The sequence below is a fragment of the Lactuca saligna genome, chromosome 4, assembly GCF_052625555.1.
Source record: "Lactuca saligna cultivar CGN05327 chromosome 4, ASM5262555v1, whole genome shotgun sequence".
In the NCBI taxonomy this organism is placed as follows: Eukaryota; Viridiplantae; Streptophyta; class Magnoliopsida; order Asterales; family Asteraceae; genus Lactuca; species Lactuca saligna.
The window spans coordinates 331,909,584-331,921,602 of NC_136420.1; positions in this window are offsets into that span (position 1 = coordinate 331,909,584).

Below are 12,019 nucleotides of genomic sequence, written 5' to 3' on the forward strand. Positions count from 1 at the left end.
CGAGTCCGGAATATGGACTCGTCGAGTCTCCAGCTAACACGTGCTCGAAATCCCGACCCTACTCGGCGAGTCAGGCTATGAACTCGCCTAGTCCCTCTTGCAAAACTTCAAAACAAATACCAAGGAATTAACATACCGAAAACTGGTCGTTACAGATTGTGTTGGAGTCCTTTAACATAAGCTACCTTCCTTATAGAGAACTCGCCATTAGTGATCATTCCATAGCCTTTGATAGTCCCAAAAGAGTTATTGCCGTACTTTACAATGCCATCATCTTTGAGAGAACGAAATTCTCTTAGTTCCTCCTTCCTTCCTGTCATGTGATGCGAGCAACCACTATCAATGTACCATTCTTCGTCAAATTACTCGTCACTTATAACCTGCAAAAAATTAAGCAAATTTAGGAACCCAAAGTTTCTTGGGTCCTTGTGAGCCTTTTACAGGAAAGGGGATAGTAAGAGAAATATCAACCATGTATGTGCGTTTAATTAAAGTTGTTTCATCTTTTCTTTTAATGGTGAAAACTTTAATTTTTGTTGATTTAATAGGACTGGAGTTTTTGATGTTGTCTTCAGGGTAGAGTTTTTCTTTTCCCTTGGAAGTAATTGGGGGACAGGAATTCGGATGAGAAGAATTGAATTTAGGAGTGGCTTTAGAATCCTGGTTTTTCTGATTAGACTTGTATGGATGGGGACCGAAACCTCTATTTCGGTTGCCATGAGATGAAGGACTGAAACTCTCCTTTCGGTTGTTATTGGACGAGGGACCGAAACCGTTCTTTCGGTTGTTAATGGGTGAAGGACCGAAACTCTCTTTTCGGTTGTTATTGGAGAAAGGACCGAAACCGTTCTTTAGGTTGTTAACGGGTGAAGGACCGAAACTCTTCTTTCGGTTGTTTTCAGTCGATGGACCGAAAACCACCCTTTCGGATCCTATTAGTCGAAGGACCGAAACCATCCTTTCGGTTGGCGTTGTGGTGAGGACCGAAACTGCTCTTTTGATATATTCCTGACAAGGGACCAAAACTTCCCTTTCGATTCCTTGAGTCTTCTTAAGATTTGTGCTTCCTTTCTATCCTTACAAAATCAAGATTTTGAGAATTCCAAAAATGTTTTCTCTCTGAGAGATTCTTCTTATATCTCAGATTTCTTTGATGCTTTCGATCAGCCACCTGTTTTGGATTTCTGTGAATGTTGGCCTTTCGTTTCGAAGTATGGGCACATCATTCACTTTTTGTCGAAGAAGTATCACTAGTGGTTTGCATCGGTTCGTCCACATGGATTTTAGTTCCACTTGTGCTCGGCACATCATACTTTGTAGGCTCATTTAGTGGTTCAGGTATGTATCTACCTTTTACTCTCCATGAAGTTTTCTAAGAAAGACCCTTCGTCTCATTTGCGTTATCTATTGGAACCGACCAGAAGAATTCGTCACATCCTCCAGCGTTGTCTTCTTCTACCATAGTTGTTAACTCTGCAGTTTGTTGTGGAGTGACTCCTGGTACTATGTAGACTTGGTTTGGGGTAGTTTGAACCATTTGGTATACAACAACTTTAGCTTTGAGAACTTTGGTTTTGTCGGTAGACGAACGAGCAAACTCAATGGAGTTTTCAGAAATTAGGTTCTTGTGTGACTTAGGTTCGTTTTTGGCTAATTCAGAACAGTCCATCAGATCCTCTACAGAGATTTCAGTCATATCATCATCCTCATTAAGTTCAGATGTATTTTCAACATCAATTTTATTTTATGAACTTAAATTGGCATTCAAAGAGTCAAATTTATGTATGGTTTTGGCTCTCAATTTCAATCTATCATTTTTGTCTAACAGATTTTTGAGCATGTCCTTGTGGTCTTTGGACTTTATGTAGGATTCAGTTTTGTCCAGACCTATTTTATACGTTGTAGACACTTCATCAGAAGATACAACACTTTCACAGTTGTAGGCTTCAGCATCGATTTCATCCTCCTTTAATTCAAGGAAGGGTAAAATCATACGATGTATCTTCTTCCCTATTTCACAATCAAGATGCAACTGAGTGATGTTAGAATAGAGTCTTTTAGCAATTAAAAAAAACACATTTCGTTGTTTAAGAAGTTTAAGATTGTCTCTTTGCAAATAAATAGAATCATCTTTAGATCTAATTAACTTCTTTTCCTTTTGCTCGATCCACATCCTTCGTTCATCACTCTTTGAAGAAATCCTGCTGATTTGATCAGTTAGGTTAGAATTTGTGACACGGGTTTGGGTGAGACTGCTACTTATGCTTGAGAATTTTGATTTTAAGTTATTTAATTCCTTTTCATAATTATTAACATGTATTTTTAGAGAAGCAATAATATTTTGTACCTTTTTGATCAACTCATCACATTCCTTGATCTGAGCACTGACAGGCTTGGCAGCAAAACATTTGTCCTCTCGCTCCCTTTCCTCTTCAATTCCCCCATCAGTTGTGTATCCTCTCATGTAGGACACACCCGATATTTCAACTCTATCCAACTACCTAAAAAGTCAAGTATTGTAACCACTTTTGAAAAAATGAAATTAACTTCGAAAATAAAATGTCCAAATATCTCTATTTAAATTACCTACTATGTTACATGTCATTAAACTGAGATCGTACGTAAAAAGAACGTCCAAATCTGACTTCGTATAAGGAAGTTATAAATTTTCCAAGTTCGGCTTAGCAACGGACAACTAAAAACTCGAAATGGAGATCGAGCGACTTTTGGTCGGAATGACCTAAATGAGAATCGAAGGTCTCGACAATGGTTTTTCACCGGTAAAAAGTCTGACAAAAACAGACGTCAGATAATAAAGTTATGAATTTCTAACGAAATTTTCTTACCGCGACCTTTTAAAAATAAATAATAAAAATAATTTCAAAATTTGCCGACGGAATCTAAACGAAAGTTGTAGAGTATAGTCTCACCTACGCGTGGATATAAAGAATGTCGAAAACGGAGTTCGTATGAAGAAGATATGAATTTTTTTGAAGTTTATTAAATATTAAAAATATAATTTTTATATTTAATTTCGGTATTATCTGAAGGGTGAGTCACGGGCCGATCCGAGTTACACCCAGCGTACTCGAGGCCTAGGCCTCGGATCGTCCACGTCGCCCCTATGCGAGGCTATACCCCGTCCCATCCGAAGGTTTGACGTAGTCGAGGAAGCGGTCACGCATGATGCACGAGTACGCCGAGCGTACTCGCGTATGCCCAGCGTACCGAGGCGGTTCCCACTCCCTATAAAAGGGATGCGAGGGTTCCGAAGAAAGGGCTCAATTTCTCTCAACTTTCTTGCGTTTTTGCCTCGTTTTCAGTGCACGTACTATCCCGAAGCCCCGATTTCCTTGCTCAAGTCCCGAAGGTCGTTTGTGCTCCCGAGATTCCCGAGAGTCCCGAGAAAATCCACTTTCTCAAGTCGAAATTCTGCTCGGTTTTCATCTCGCCTTCTTCGATCTTTCAAGTGAGTTCATACCCCTATATTCCACACTTTTAAATGTTTTATAAACACTTTTATATGATTTTAGGGGGGAATACAAGTAAAACACTTGATTATTACCGTGTGTTATATAAAGTTTCATTATACACTTTTTATCAATGGAATCATATGTGATTTATAACTATTATAGGGAAACTCTCGTATGCAAAATAGACCACGATATTATCTTATCTTTGAAATAAGAAATGATTTATGTATATATGTAAATCAAACACTCTGCTTATACTATAGGTATATGTGTCCATTTTTGGCACTACAAAAATTATACTTTTCATAAGAAGTGAACATTTCACTAGGGATTTCTATACAAACGAAACGCACTTTTAGAAAACTATAATAGGTATAGTTTTACGAGAACATTACGAACTCTTACATACTAGAAATACTATTTCAAGGAGTTACTCACATATACAAGAACAAACAAACATTTTCACACGTAAATCTATTTTATTCTAGGTTTTGTGAGACATTAAACTTCGCGTACGCTCGAGTACACATTTCAAGTCCTGTATTATATACCAGAATCCCTTGGAAGGGGAGCATGGTGTTTGTGTATAGATCAATACGGGATTGACAACCCCGCACCCTGACTGTTAGCTATAGTACACCATTTGGGGTTACAAACGTCAAAACATTCGAACGCTTGAAGAACGTTGTGTATAGGCATTTCTAGTCAATAACATGGTTATAAAACTCACATGGAGTATTAAAAGCACATTGATTTACGGGATTTTTTAGACGTATTGGAAATTTTATACGTACATAAATTAACTACTTGAGGCATGAAAAACCTAATTGTGATACCATTTTGGAACTTGTAAACCACTACCCACATACGGGAAAACATAAATTTTCTAGAAACAGACATTGGTCTTGATTTAAGGCTACATTTATACCAGTAGAAAATATGGGATTTTCTAGGAACCAACAAACAAAAGCAATCCATTTCATTTTAGTTCATAAAAACTTTATCATTTAATACTTATGAAACTCACCAGCTTAAATGTTGATCTACTCTTTCAAAACTACTTGTATGTCCCAGGGACTCAATAATTGCAAGTACCAAACAACTTTTGAAGAAGGGACGTTGCGACGTTAGTTTAAATTCATATTTTTGGCATCATATTGTAATTGGTTTTGAACATGTACTCTTTTAACAATGTAAACTTTCAATTATATATATGATGGTTGTATTGCTTTCTTTACTATGTATTCATTTGTTACGTTACCACATGAAGTCATCCGCCCCTGAACATTTCCGCCATTCCGGTTTGGGGGTGTGACAGATTGGTATCAGAGAAATGTTTATAGTGAACTAAGTATATCGAACCTCATAAGATATACAACCTATATATGCTTAGGGACTCAAAGTCTCTGACAAAACGTTTTTACACCTAAAACCTTATTTCATTTAAATAGATTATTTTGGGTCATAAAAATACAAAATACATTCATACAATGATATATTTTCATGGTTAGAGCTATACAAAAAGTATTAAGACGGGTTGGACACTACGATTAGTTCTCGATATATATAATCAAATTTGGGATGAATATAGCCTGATCAATTATATTTATCCGAGATTGGACTAACGTATGTCGAGGAATGATCGTAGTGAGCAACAAGTCAAAACTTACCGAAATAGACACTAGTATCAAACATACAAATTAAAATACTATAGGAGTATTTGGTGCATACAATAGTTTAATCGACATGTTTGTTGTTACATGTTTTTCAAATTTTGTTCAAATCTTATAACCCTATTCTTGTATAGTCAAATGGCTGGATTCCACCCACCAGGGGATCCTTACTACCTAAACCAGGGCAATGGAGGATGGGTAGAGGAGGATCCTGAAGAGGATGAAAAACCTATCGAGTTGGAAGAAGGGGATGACTCTGGTACGGACTCAGAACCAGAAATAGTCGACCCTCCAGCCATTAGGAGGAACTTCGAGGGACCGAATCCCGTTTGGGGAAGTCACCTCCACCATTGGAGCCAACAACAAGGGATACACTCTCCCTACGGTATGTGTCGGAAATTCTACGACATCAGGGATGGAGGTTTAGCCGACCGAGCACTTCTAGTCATGGTAGGTAAACTAGCAAACCAGTCCTATCAATCGGGGGTCCAAGCAAATCGAATCCGCGAAGTCAACGTGGAAGTACAAGTTTACACGGCCGACATCCGTCGTCTGGATATGTTGCAGGATGACACCCATCTCCGCGCCGACACATTCCAAACACAAATGATTGCAGCCCTCGCAGAGTTGAGGGAACAGCAAGTCGCCTTCGATAGGCGTCTTATGGAATCAAAACAATCGGATGCGGAGTCAAGCTCCAAGCGCAACACACGTCGCAAGTAGTACTTGCGAAAGCCCCAAATTTTGTTATAAGTTAGGACCTCGGCTAAACGTTTTTATTTTCTTAAACCTTGTAACCGGAGACCCTGTTAGGGGTCAAATTTTTGTGATCGTTGTATCATCTATTATATTAATATAATTGGCACGCTATTATTACTATGTTGAGTATTTCGTTCAATCTTCAAAATATTATGGAAAAACCATACGCTTGTTTCATATATTCGGATTTACGAATAACTTTCATTCTTCTATCTTTGAAACTCATACTATCATCTGTTGTTGAACTATAGCGATTTAGTTCATGGGACACAGTCATTTTCTATACTATGAAATTCTTACCCTTGTCTTTTCAATCTATAGTTGAAGGATGCCTCCGCGTAGAAATCCGAGACGAAACAACGGTGAGGAAGCACCGATGCCACCACCACCTCCACCTCCTCAATTTGATGCTGTCATGTACTAAGAAACAGTCACCGCAGCTTTGGCGGCTGCCATGTCACAGATCAATATCCCTGTTACTACTGGTTCAGGAATTGGCACACATCCTTCCAACCATGGCGATAGTCATGGGCAACCCCGAGAGTGCACCTATAAAGACTATATGAATGATAAACCCCGTATGTTTAATGGAACTGGTGATGTGATGATTTTGAGGCAGTGGATAGAAAGGAAAAAATCAGTCTTTGAAATCTGCTCCTGTCCCGAGCACAACAAAGTCAAGTTTGCAACTTACACACTTACTGATAGAGCTTTAACTTGGTGGAATGGCCACGTTAAGGTACTTACTCTGATAGTGGCGAATTCAATAAGCTGGGAGAGCTTAAAAATCATGCTGATGAGGGGGTACTGTCCACGAGGAGAGATTCAAAAACTCGAGCACGAACTCTGGACTCTTGGAATGATTGGTACCGACATATCAACTTATACCAACAAATTCTGCGATCTGGCAATCCTTTGCCCAGATATGATTGCTCCCGAGAGCAAGAAAATAGAGAGATACATTTGGGGACTGTCGCCCCAAATTCAATCAAGCGTGTGAGCTTTAAAACCTGACACTTTTGAAAGTGCCAAAGAGCTGGCACAATCGCTTATTGATCACGGAAGTCATCAGAACTCAACAATTTCTACACCAGAACCACAAAAGGGAAACAACAACAACAATAACAAGAATAGAGGATGGAATAAGAGGAAGGGTCGGTCTTCCCAAGAATCCTCGAAGAAACATCAACTAGTTACAGTGAATGCTGCTACTGTACCTACTACCGTTCCTACAAATCTCTACCCAACAAAGCCTTATGTGGGCAACCTTCCAAAGTGCACCAAGTGTAATTACCACCACAATGGACCTTTTCGGGAAATGCAGTGCTCCAATTGCAACAGAAAGGGACACACTGTCCGTTTCTGCAAAGCCCCTGTAAAGCCGATTACTCAAGTTCCCAATGCTGGTGTAGGCCAAGCTTGCTACGGTTGTGGCGAGGTGGGCCACTACAAAAGAAACTGCCCGAATGCAGCGAATACCGGTGGAGTGGGACGAGTTTTGGCTATAGGTCACGAAGAAGCCGTAGCTGATCCTACAGTAGTTGCTGGTACGTTTCTTCTCGATAATTCATATGCATGCATACTATTCGATAGTGGAGCAGAGAGAAGTTTCGTGAGCCAAAACTATATTTACTTACTTAAACATAAACCTAGCATGTTAGAAGCATCATTCACTGTAGAAATGGCAAATGGAAAAACGGAAAACACTAACTGCATATACATGAGTTGTACATTAACTTTAGACGGTCACTCTTTCCCAATCAACCTCATGCCGGTCCAAATTAAAAGTTTCGACGTCATAGTTACCATGGATTGGTTAAGTCTTCTTCGTGCCGACATCATGTGCTTTGAAAAAGCAGTTCGTCTTAATCTCCCTAACGATGAAACACTAGTGATTTACGGCGACAAATCAAGTTCAAACATTCGCATCATTTCGTGCATCCAAGCTCGAAAGTGTTTGCGGAAGGATTATCATGCATTTCTTGCACACATCGTTGATACGATTCGGGAAGTAAAGAATATTAAAAGCATTCCAGAAGTATGCGAATTCCCCGATATCTTTCCAGAAGAACTGCCAGGATTACCACCACAACGCCAAATCGAGTTCAGAATCGACTTAGTGCTAGGGGCTACCCCAGTAGCAAAATCGCCTTATCGTCTGGCACCAGCATAGATGAAAGAACTTTCCAGTCAGCTTAACAAACTCCACCAAAAAGGATTCATTAGACCAAGCTTCTCACCTTGGGGAGCACCGGTCTTGTTTCTAACGAAGAAAGACGGATCGTTCCGTATGTGCATCGACTACAGAGAGTTGAACAAACTTACTGTCAAAAATCGTTACCCTCTGCCCCGCATTGACGACCTATTTGATCAACTTCAAGGAGCGAGCTGCTTCTCAAAGATAGATCTACGATCCAGATATCACAAATTACGAGTGCTAGAGGAAGATATTCCCAAGACAACCTTCTGAACCCGTTATGGACACTACGAATTTGTAGTGATGTCATTCGGATTAACCAATGCACCAGCGGTATTCATGGACCTAATGAATAGAGTGTGCCATCCTTACTTGGATGAGTTCGTCATCGTCTTCATCGATGATATAATTATCTACTCTCGAAGTAAGGAAGAACATTGTCAGCACCTACGAAGAGTCTTAGAAACACTAGGATCGGAGAAGCTCTATGAGAAGTTCTCTAAATGCGAATTTTGGATTCGAAGAGTCGAATTTTTGGGCCACATTGTTAGTGAAAAGGGAATACATGTGGACCCCTCCAAAATTAAGGCCATTAAGAACTGGTTGGCACCTAAGACACCTACGGAGATTCGTCAATTTCTAGGTCTAGCCGGCTTCTATCGCAGATTCATAAAGAACTTCTCTAGCATTGCGAAACCTCTTACTACATTAACCCAGAAAGGCGTGGCATTTGATTGGGAAGCAAAACAAGAGAAGGCGTTCCAAACGCTGAAACAAGCCTTGTGCACCGCACCGATACTATCCCTCCCCGAAGGGATAGAAGATTTCGTAGTGTATTGCGATGCATCAAATCAAGGACTTGGTTGTGTTCTTATGCAAAGTGGGAAGGTTATTGCCTATGCCTCCCGTCAGCTTAAGATACACGAAGTGAACTATACAACACACAATCTTGAGTTAGGAGCAGTGGTATTTGCTCTAAAGATCTGGAGGCACTGTCTGTACGGAACGAAGAGTACTTTTTACACCGACCACAAGAGCCTTCAACACATTTTCGATCAAAAGGAGCTCAACATGCGACAACGACGGTGGGGCGAGCTACTCAATGACTACGAATGCGAAATTCATTATCATCCTGGCAATTCCAATGTAGTAGCTGACGCCCTCAGTCGAAAAGAATACACTGGTCAGAGAGTCAAATCTCTGAATATGACTATCCATTCCCACCTGTCCACACAAATTAAGGAGGCTTAACTAGAAGCTTTGCAACCTGAACATGTGACGGGTGAATCTCTGAGAGGTATGGAAAAGAATCTAGAAATCAAGGGTGGCGGAGCCTATTATCTCATGGACCGTATTTGGACACCGAGGCATGGTGGCTTCAGAGACGTGGTCATGACCGACGCACACTACACGAGGTATTCCGTTCACCCAGGTTCAGATAAAATGTATTTGGATCTTAAGAAACTGTACTGGTGGCCTAACATGAAAGCAGAAATTGCTACCTTATCGTAAGTAAATGTCTTACTTGCGCTAAGGTTAAGGTCGAGTATTAGAAACCTTCAGGATTACTAAAACAACCAGAGATACCGGAATGGAAATGGGAACGGATTACTATGGATTTCATAACCAAGTTGCCCAAGACAACGGGTGGACTTGATACCATATGGGTCATCGTCGACAAATTAACCAAATCCGCACATTTTCTACCAATCAAGGAGACTGACAAGATGGAAAGGCTTACAAGAACTTACATAAGGGAAATGGTACGATTGCATGGTGTTCCGATATCCATTATCTCCGATAGATATAGTGGATTTACATCAAGGTTCTGGCAGTCACTACAAAGTTCCCTGGGAACTAGTCTAGACATGAGTACAACCTACCATCCACAAACAGACGGGCAAAGTGAGAGAGCGATACAAACTTTGGAAGATATGCTGAGAGCCTATGTGATTGACTTTGGAAAGGCATGGGATATCCATTTACCCCTTGTAGAATTTCCATACAACAATAGTTATCATACGAGCATAAAGGCTGCCCCATTTGAAGCCCTCTATGGCCGTAAGTGCAGGTCCCCTCTGTGCTGGACTGAAGTTGGCGAGACACAGTTAGCTAAAGGGCGAGATCTTAAAAGCACTCTCACCGGTCTAGAAATCATACGGGAAATGACAGAGAAGATTGTTCAGATTCGTGAACGGTTGAAAGCCTCTAGAGACCGACAGAAAAGCTACGCTGACCAAAGGAGGAAACCTTTGGAATTCCAAGTAGGAGACCGCGTTCTATTGAAGGTCTCACCGTGGAAAGGCTTAATACGCTTTGGAAAGCATGGAAAGCTAAATCCAAGATACGTAGGGCCATTCGAGATTCTCGTCAGAATCGGCCCTGTAGCTTACAAACTTAATCTACCACGTGAACTTAGTAACATACATCCAACGTTCCATGTATCGAACTTGAAAAAGTGTCTCTCCGATGAGACTCTTGTTATCCTGCTCGACGAGATCGAGATCAACGAGAGCCTCAACTTCGTGGAAGAACCGGTAGAAATCATGGAGCGAGAGGTCAAACAAACAAAACAAAGTCGCATACCCATCGTGAAAGTTAGTTGGAACGCCAAGCGAAGACCTGAATTCACATGGGAACGCGAAGATCAGATGAAACAAAAGTACCCACATCTTTTTCTCTGATTCACAAGTATCTTTCTTACTTTAAATTTCGGGACGAAATTCCCTATAACAGGGGGATGATGTGACAACTTGATATTTCAACTCTATGTAACGACCTAAAAAGTCAAGTATTGTAACCACTTTTGTTATAATGAAATTAACTTCGAAAATAAAATGTCCAAAACTCTCTAATTTAATTACCTACTATGTTAGACGTCATTAAACCGAGATCGTACGTAAAAAAAACGTCCAAATCTGACTTCGTATAAGGAAGTTATGAATTTTCCAAGTTCGGCTTACCAACGGACAGCTTAAAACACGAAACGGAGATCGAGCGACTTTTGGCCGGAATGACCTAAATGAGAATCGAAGGTCTCGACAATGGTTTTTCAACGGTAAAAATTCTGGCAAAAACAGACTTCAGATTATGAAGTTATGAATTTCTAACGAAATTTTCTTACTGCGACCTTTTAAAAATAAATAATAAAATTAATTTCAAAATTTGCTGACGGAATCTAAGCGAAAGTTGTAGAGTATAGTCTCACCTACGCGTGTATATAAAGAACATCGAAAACGGAGTTCGTATGAAGAAGATATGAAATTTTGAAGTTTATTAAATATTAAAAATATAATTTTTATATCTAATTTCGGTATTATCCGAAGGGTGAGTCACGTGCCGATCCGAGTTATGCCCAACGTACTCGAGGCCTAGGACTCGGATCGTCCACGTCGCCCCTATGCGAGGCTATGCCCCATCCCATCCGAAGGTCCGAGGCAATCAAGACAGTGGTCACGCATGACGCACGAGTACGCCCAACGTACTCGCGTATGCCGAGCGTACCGAGGCGGTTCCCACTCCCTATAAAAGGGATGCGAGGGTTCCGAAGAAAGGGCTTAATTTCTCTCAACTTTCTTGCGTTTTTGCCTCGTTTTCCATGCACGTACTATCCCGAAGCTCCAGTTTCCTTGCTCAGGTCCCGAAGGTCGTTTGTGCTCCCGAGATTCCCGAGAATCCCGAGAAAATCCACCTTCTCGAGTCGAAATTCTGCTCGGTTTTCATCTCGACTTTTTCGATCTTTCAAGTGAGTTCATACCCCTATAATCCACACTTTTAAATGTTTTATAAATACTTTTACATGCTTTTAGGGGGGAATGCAAGTAAAACACATGATTATTATCGTGTGTTATATAAAGTTTCATTATACACTTTTTATCAATGGAATCATATGTGATTTATAACTATTATAGGGAAAC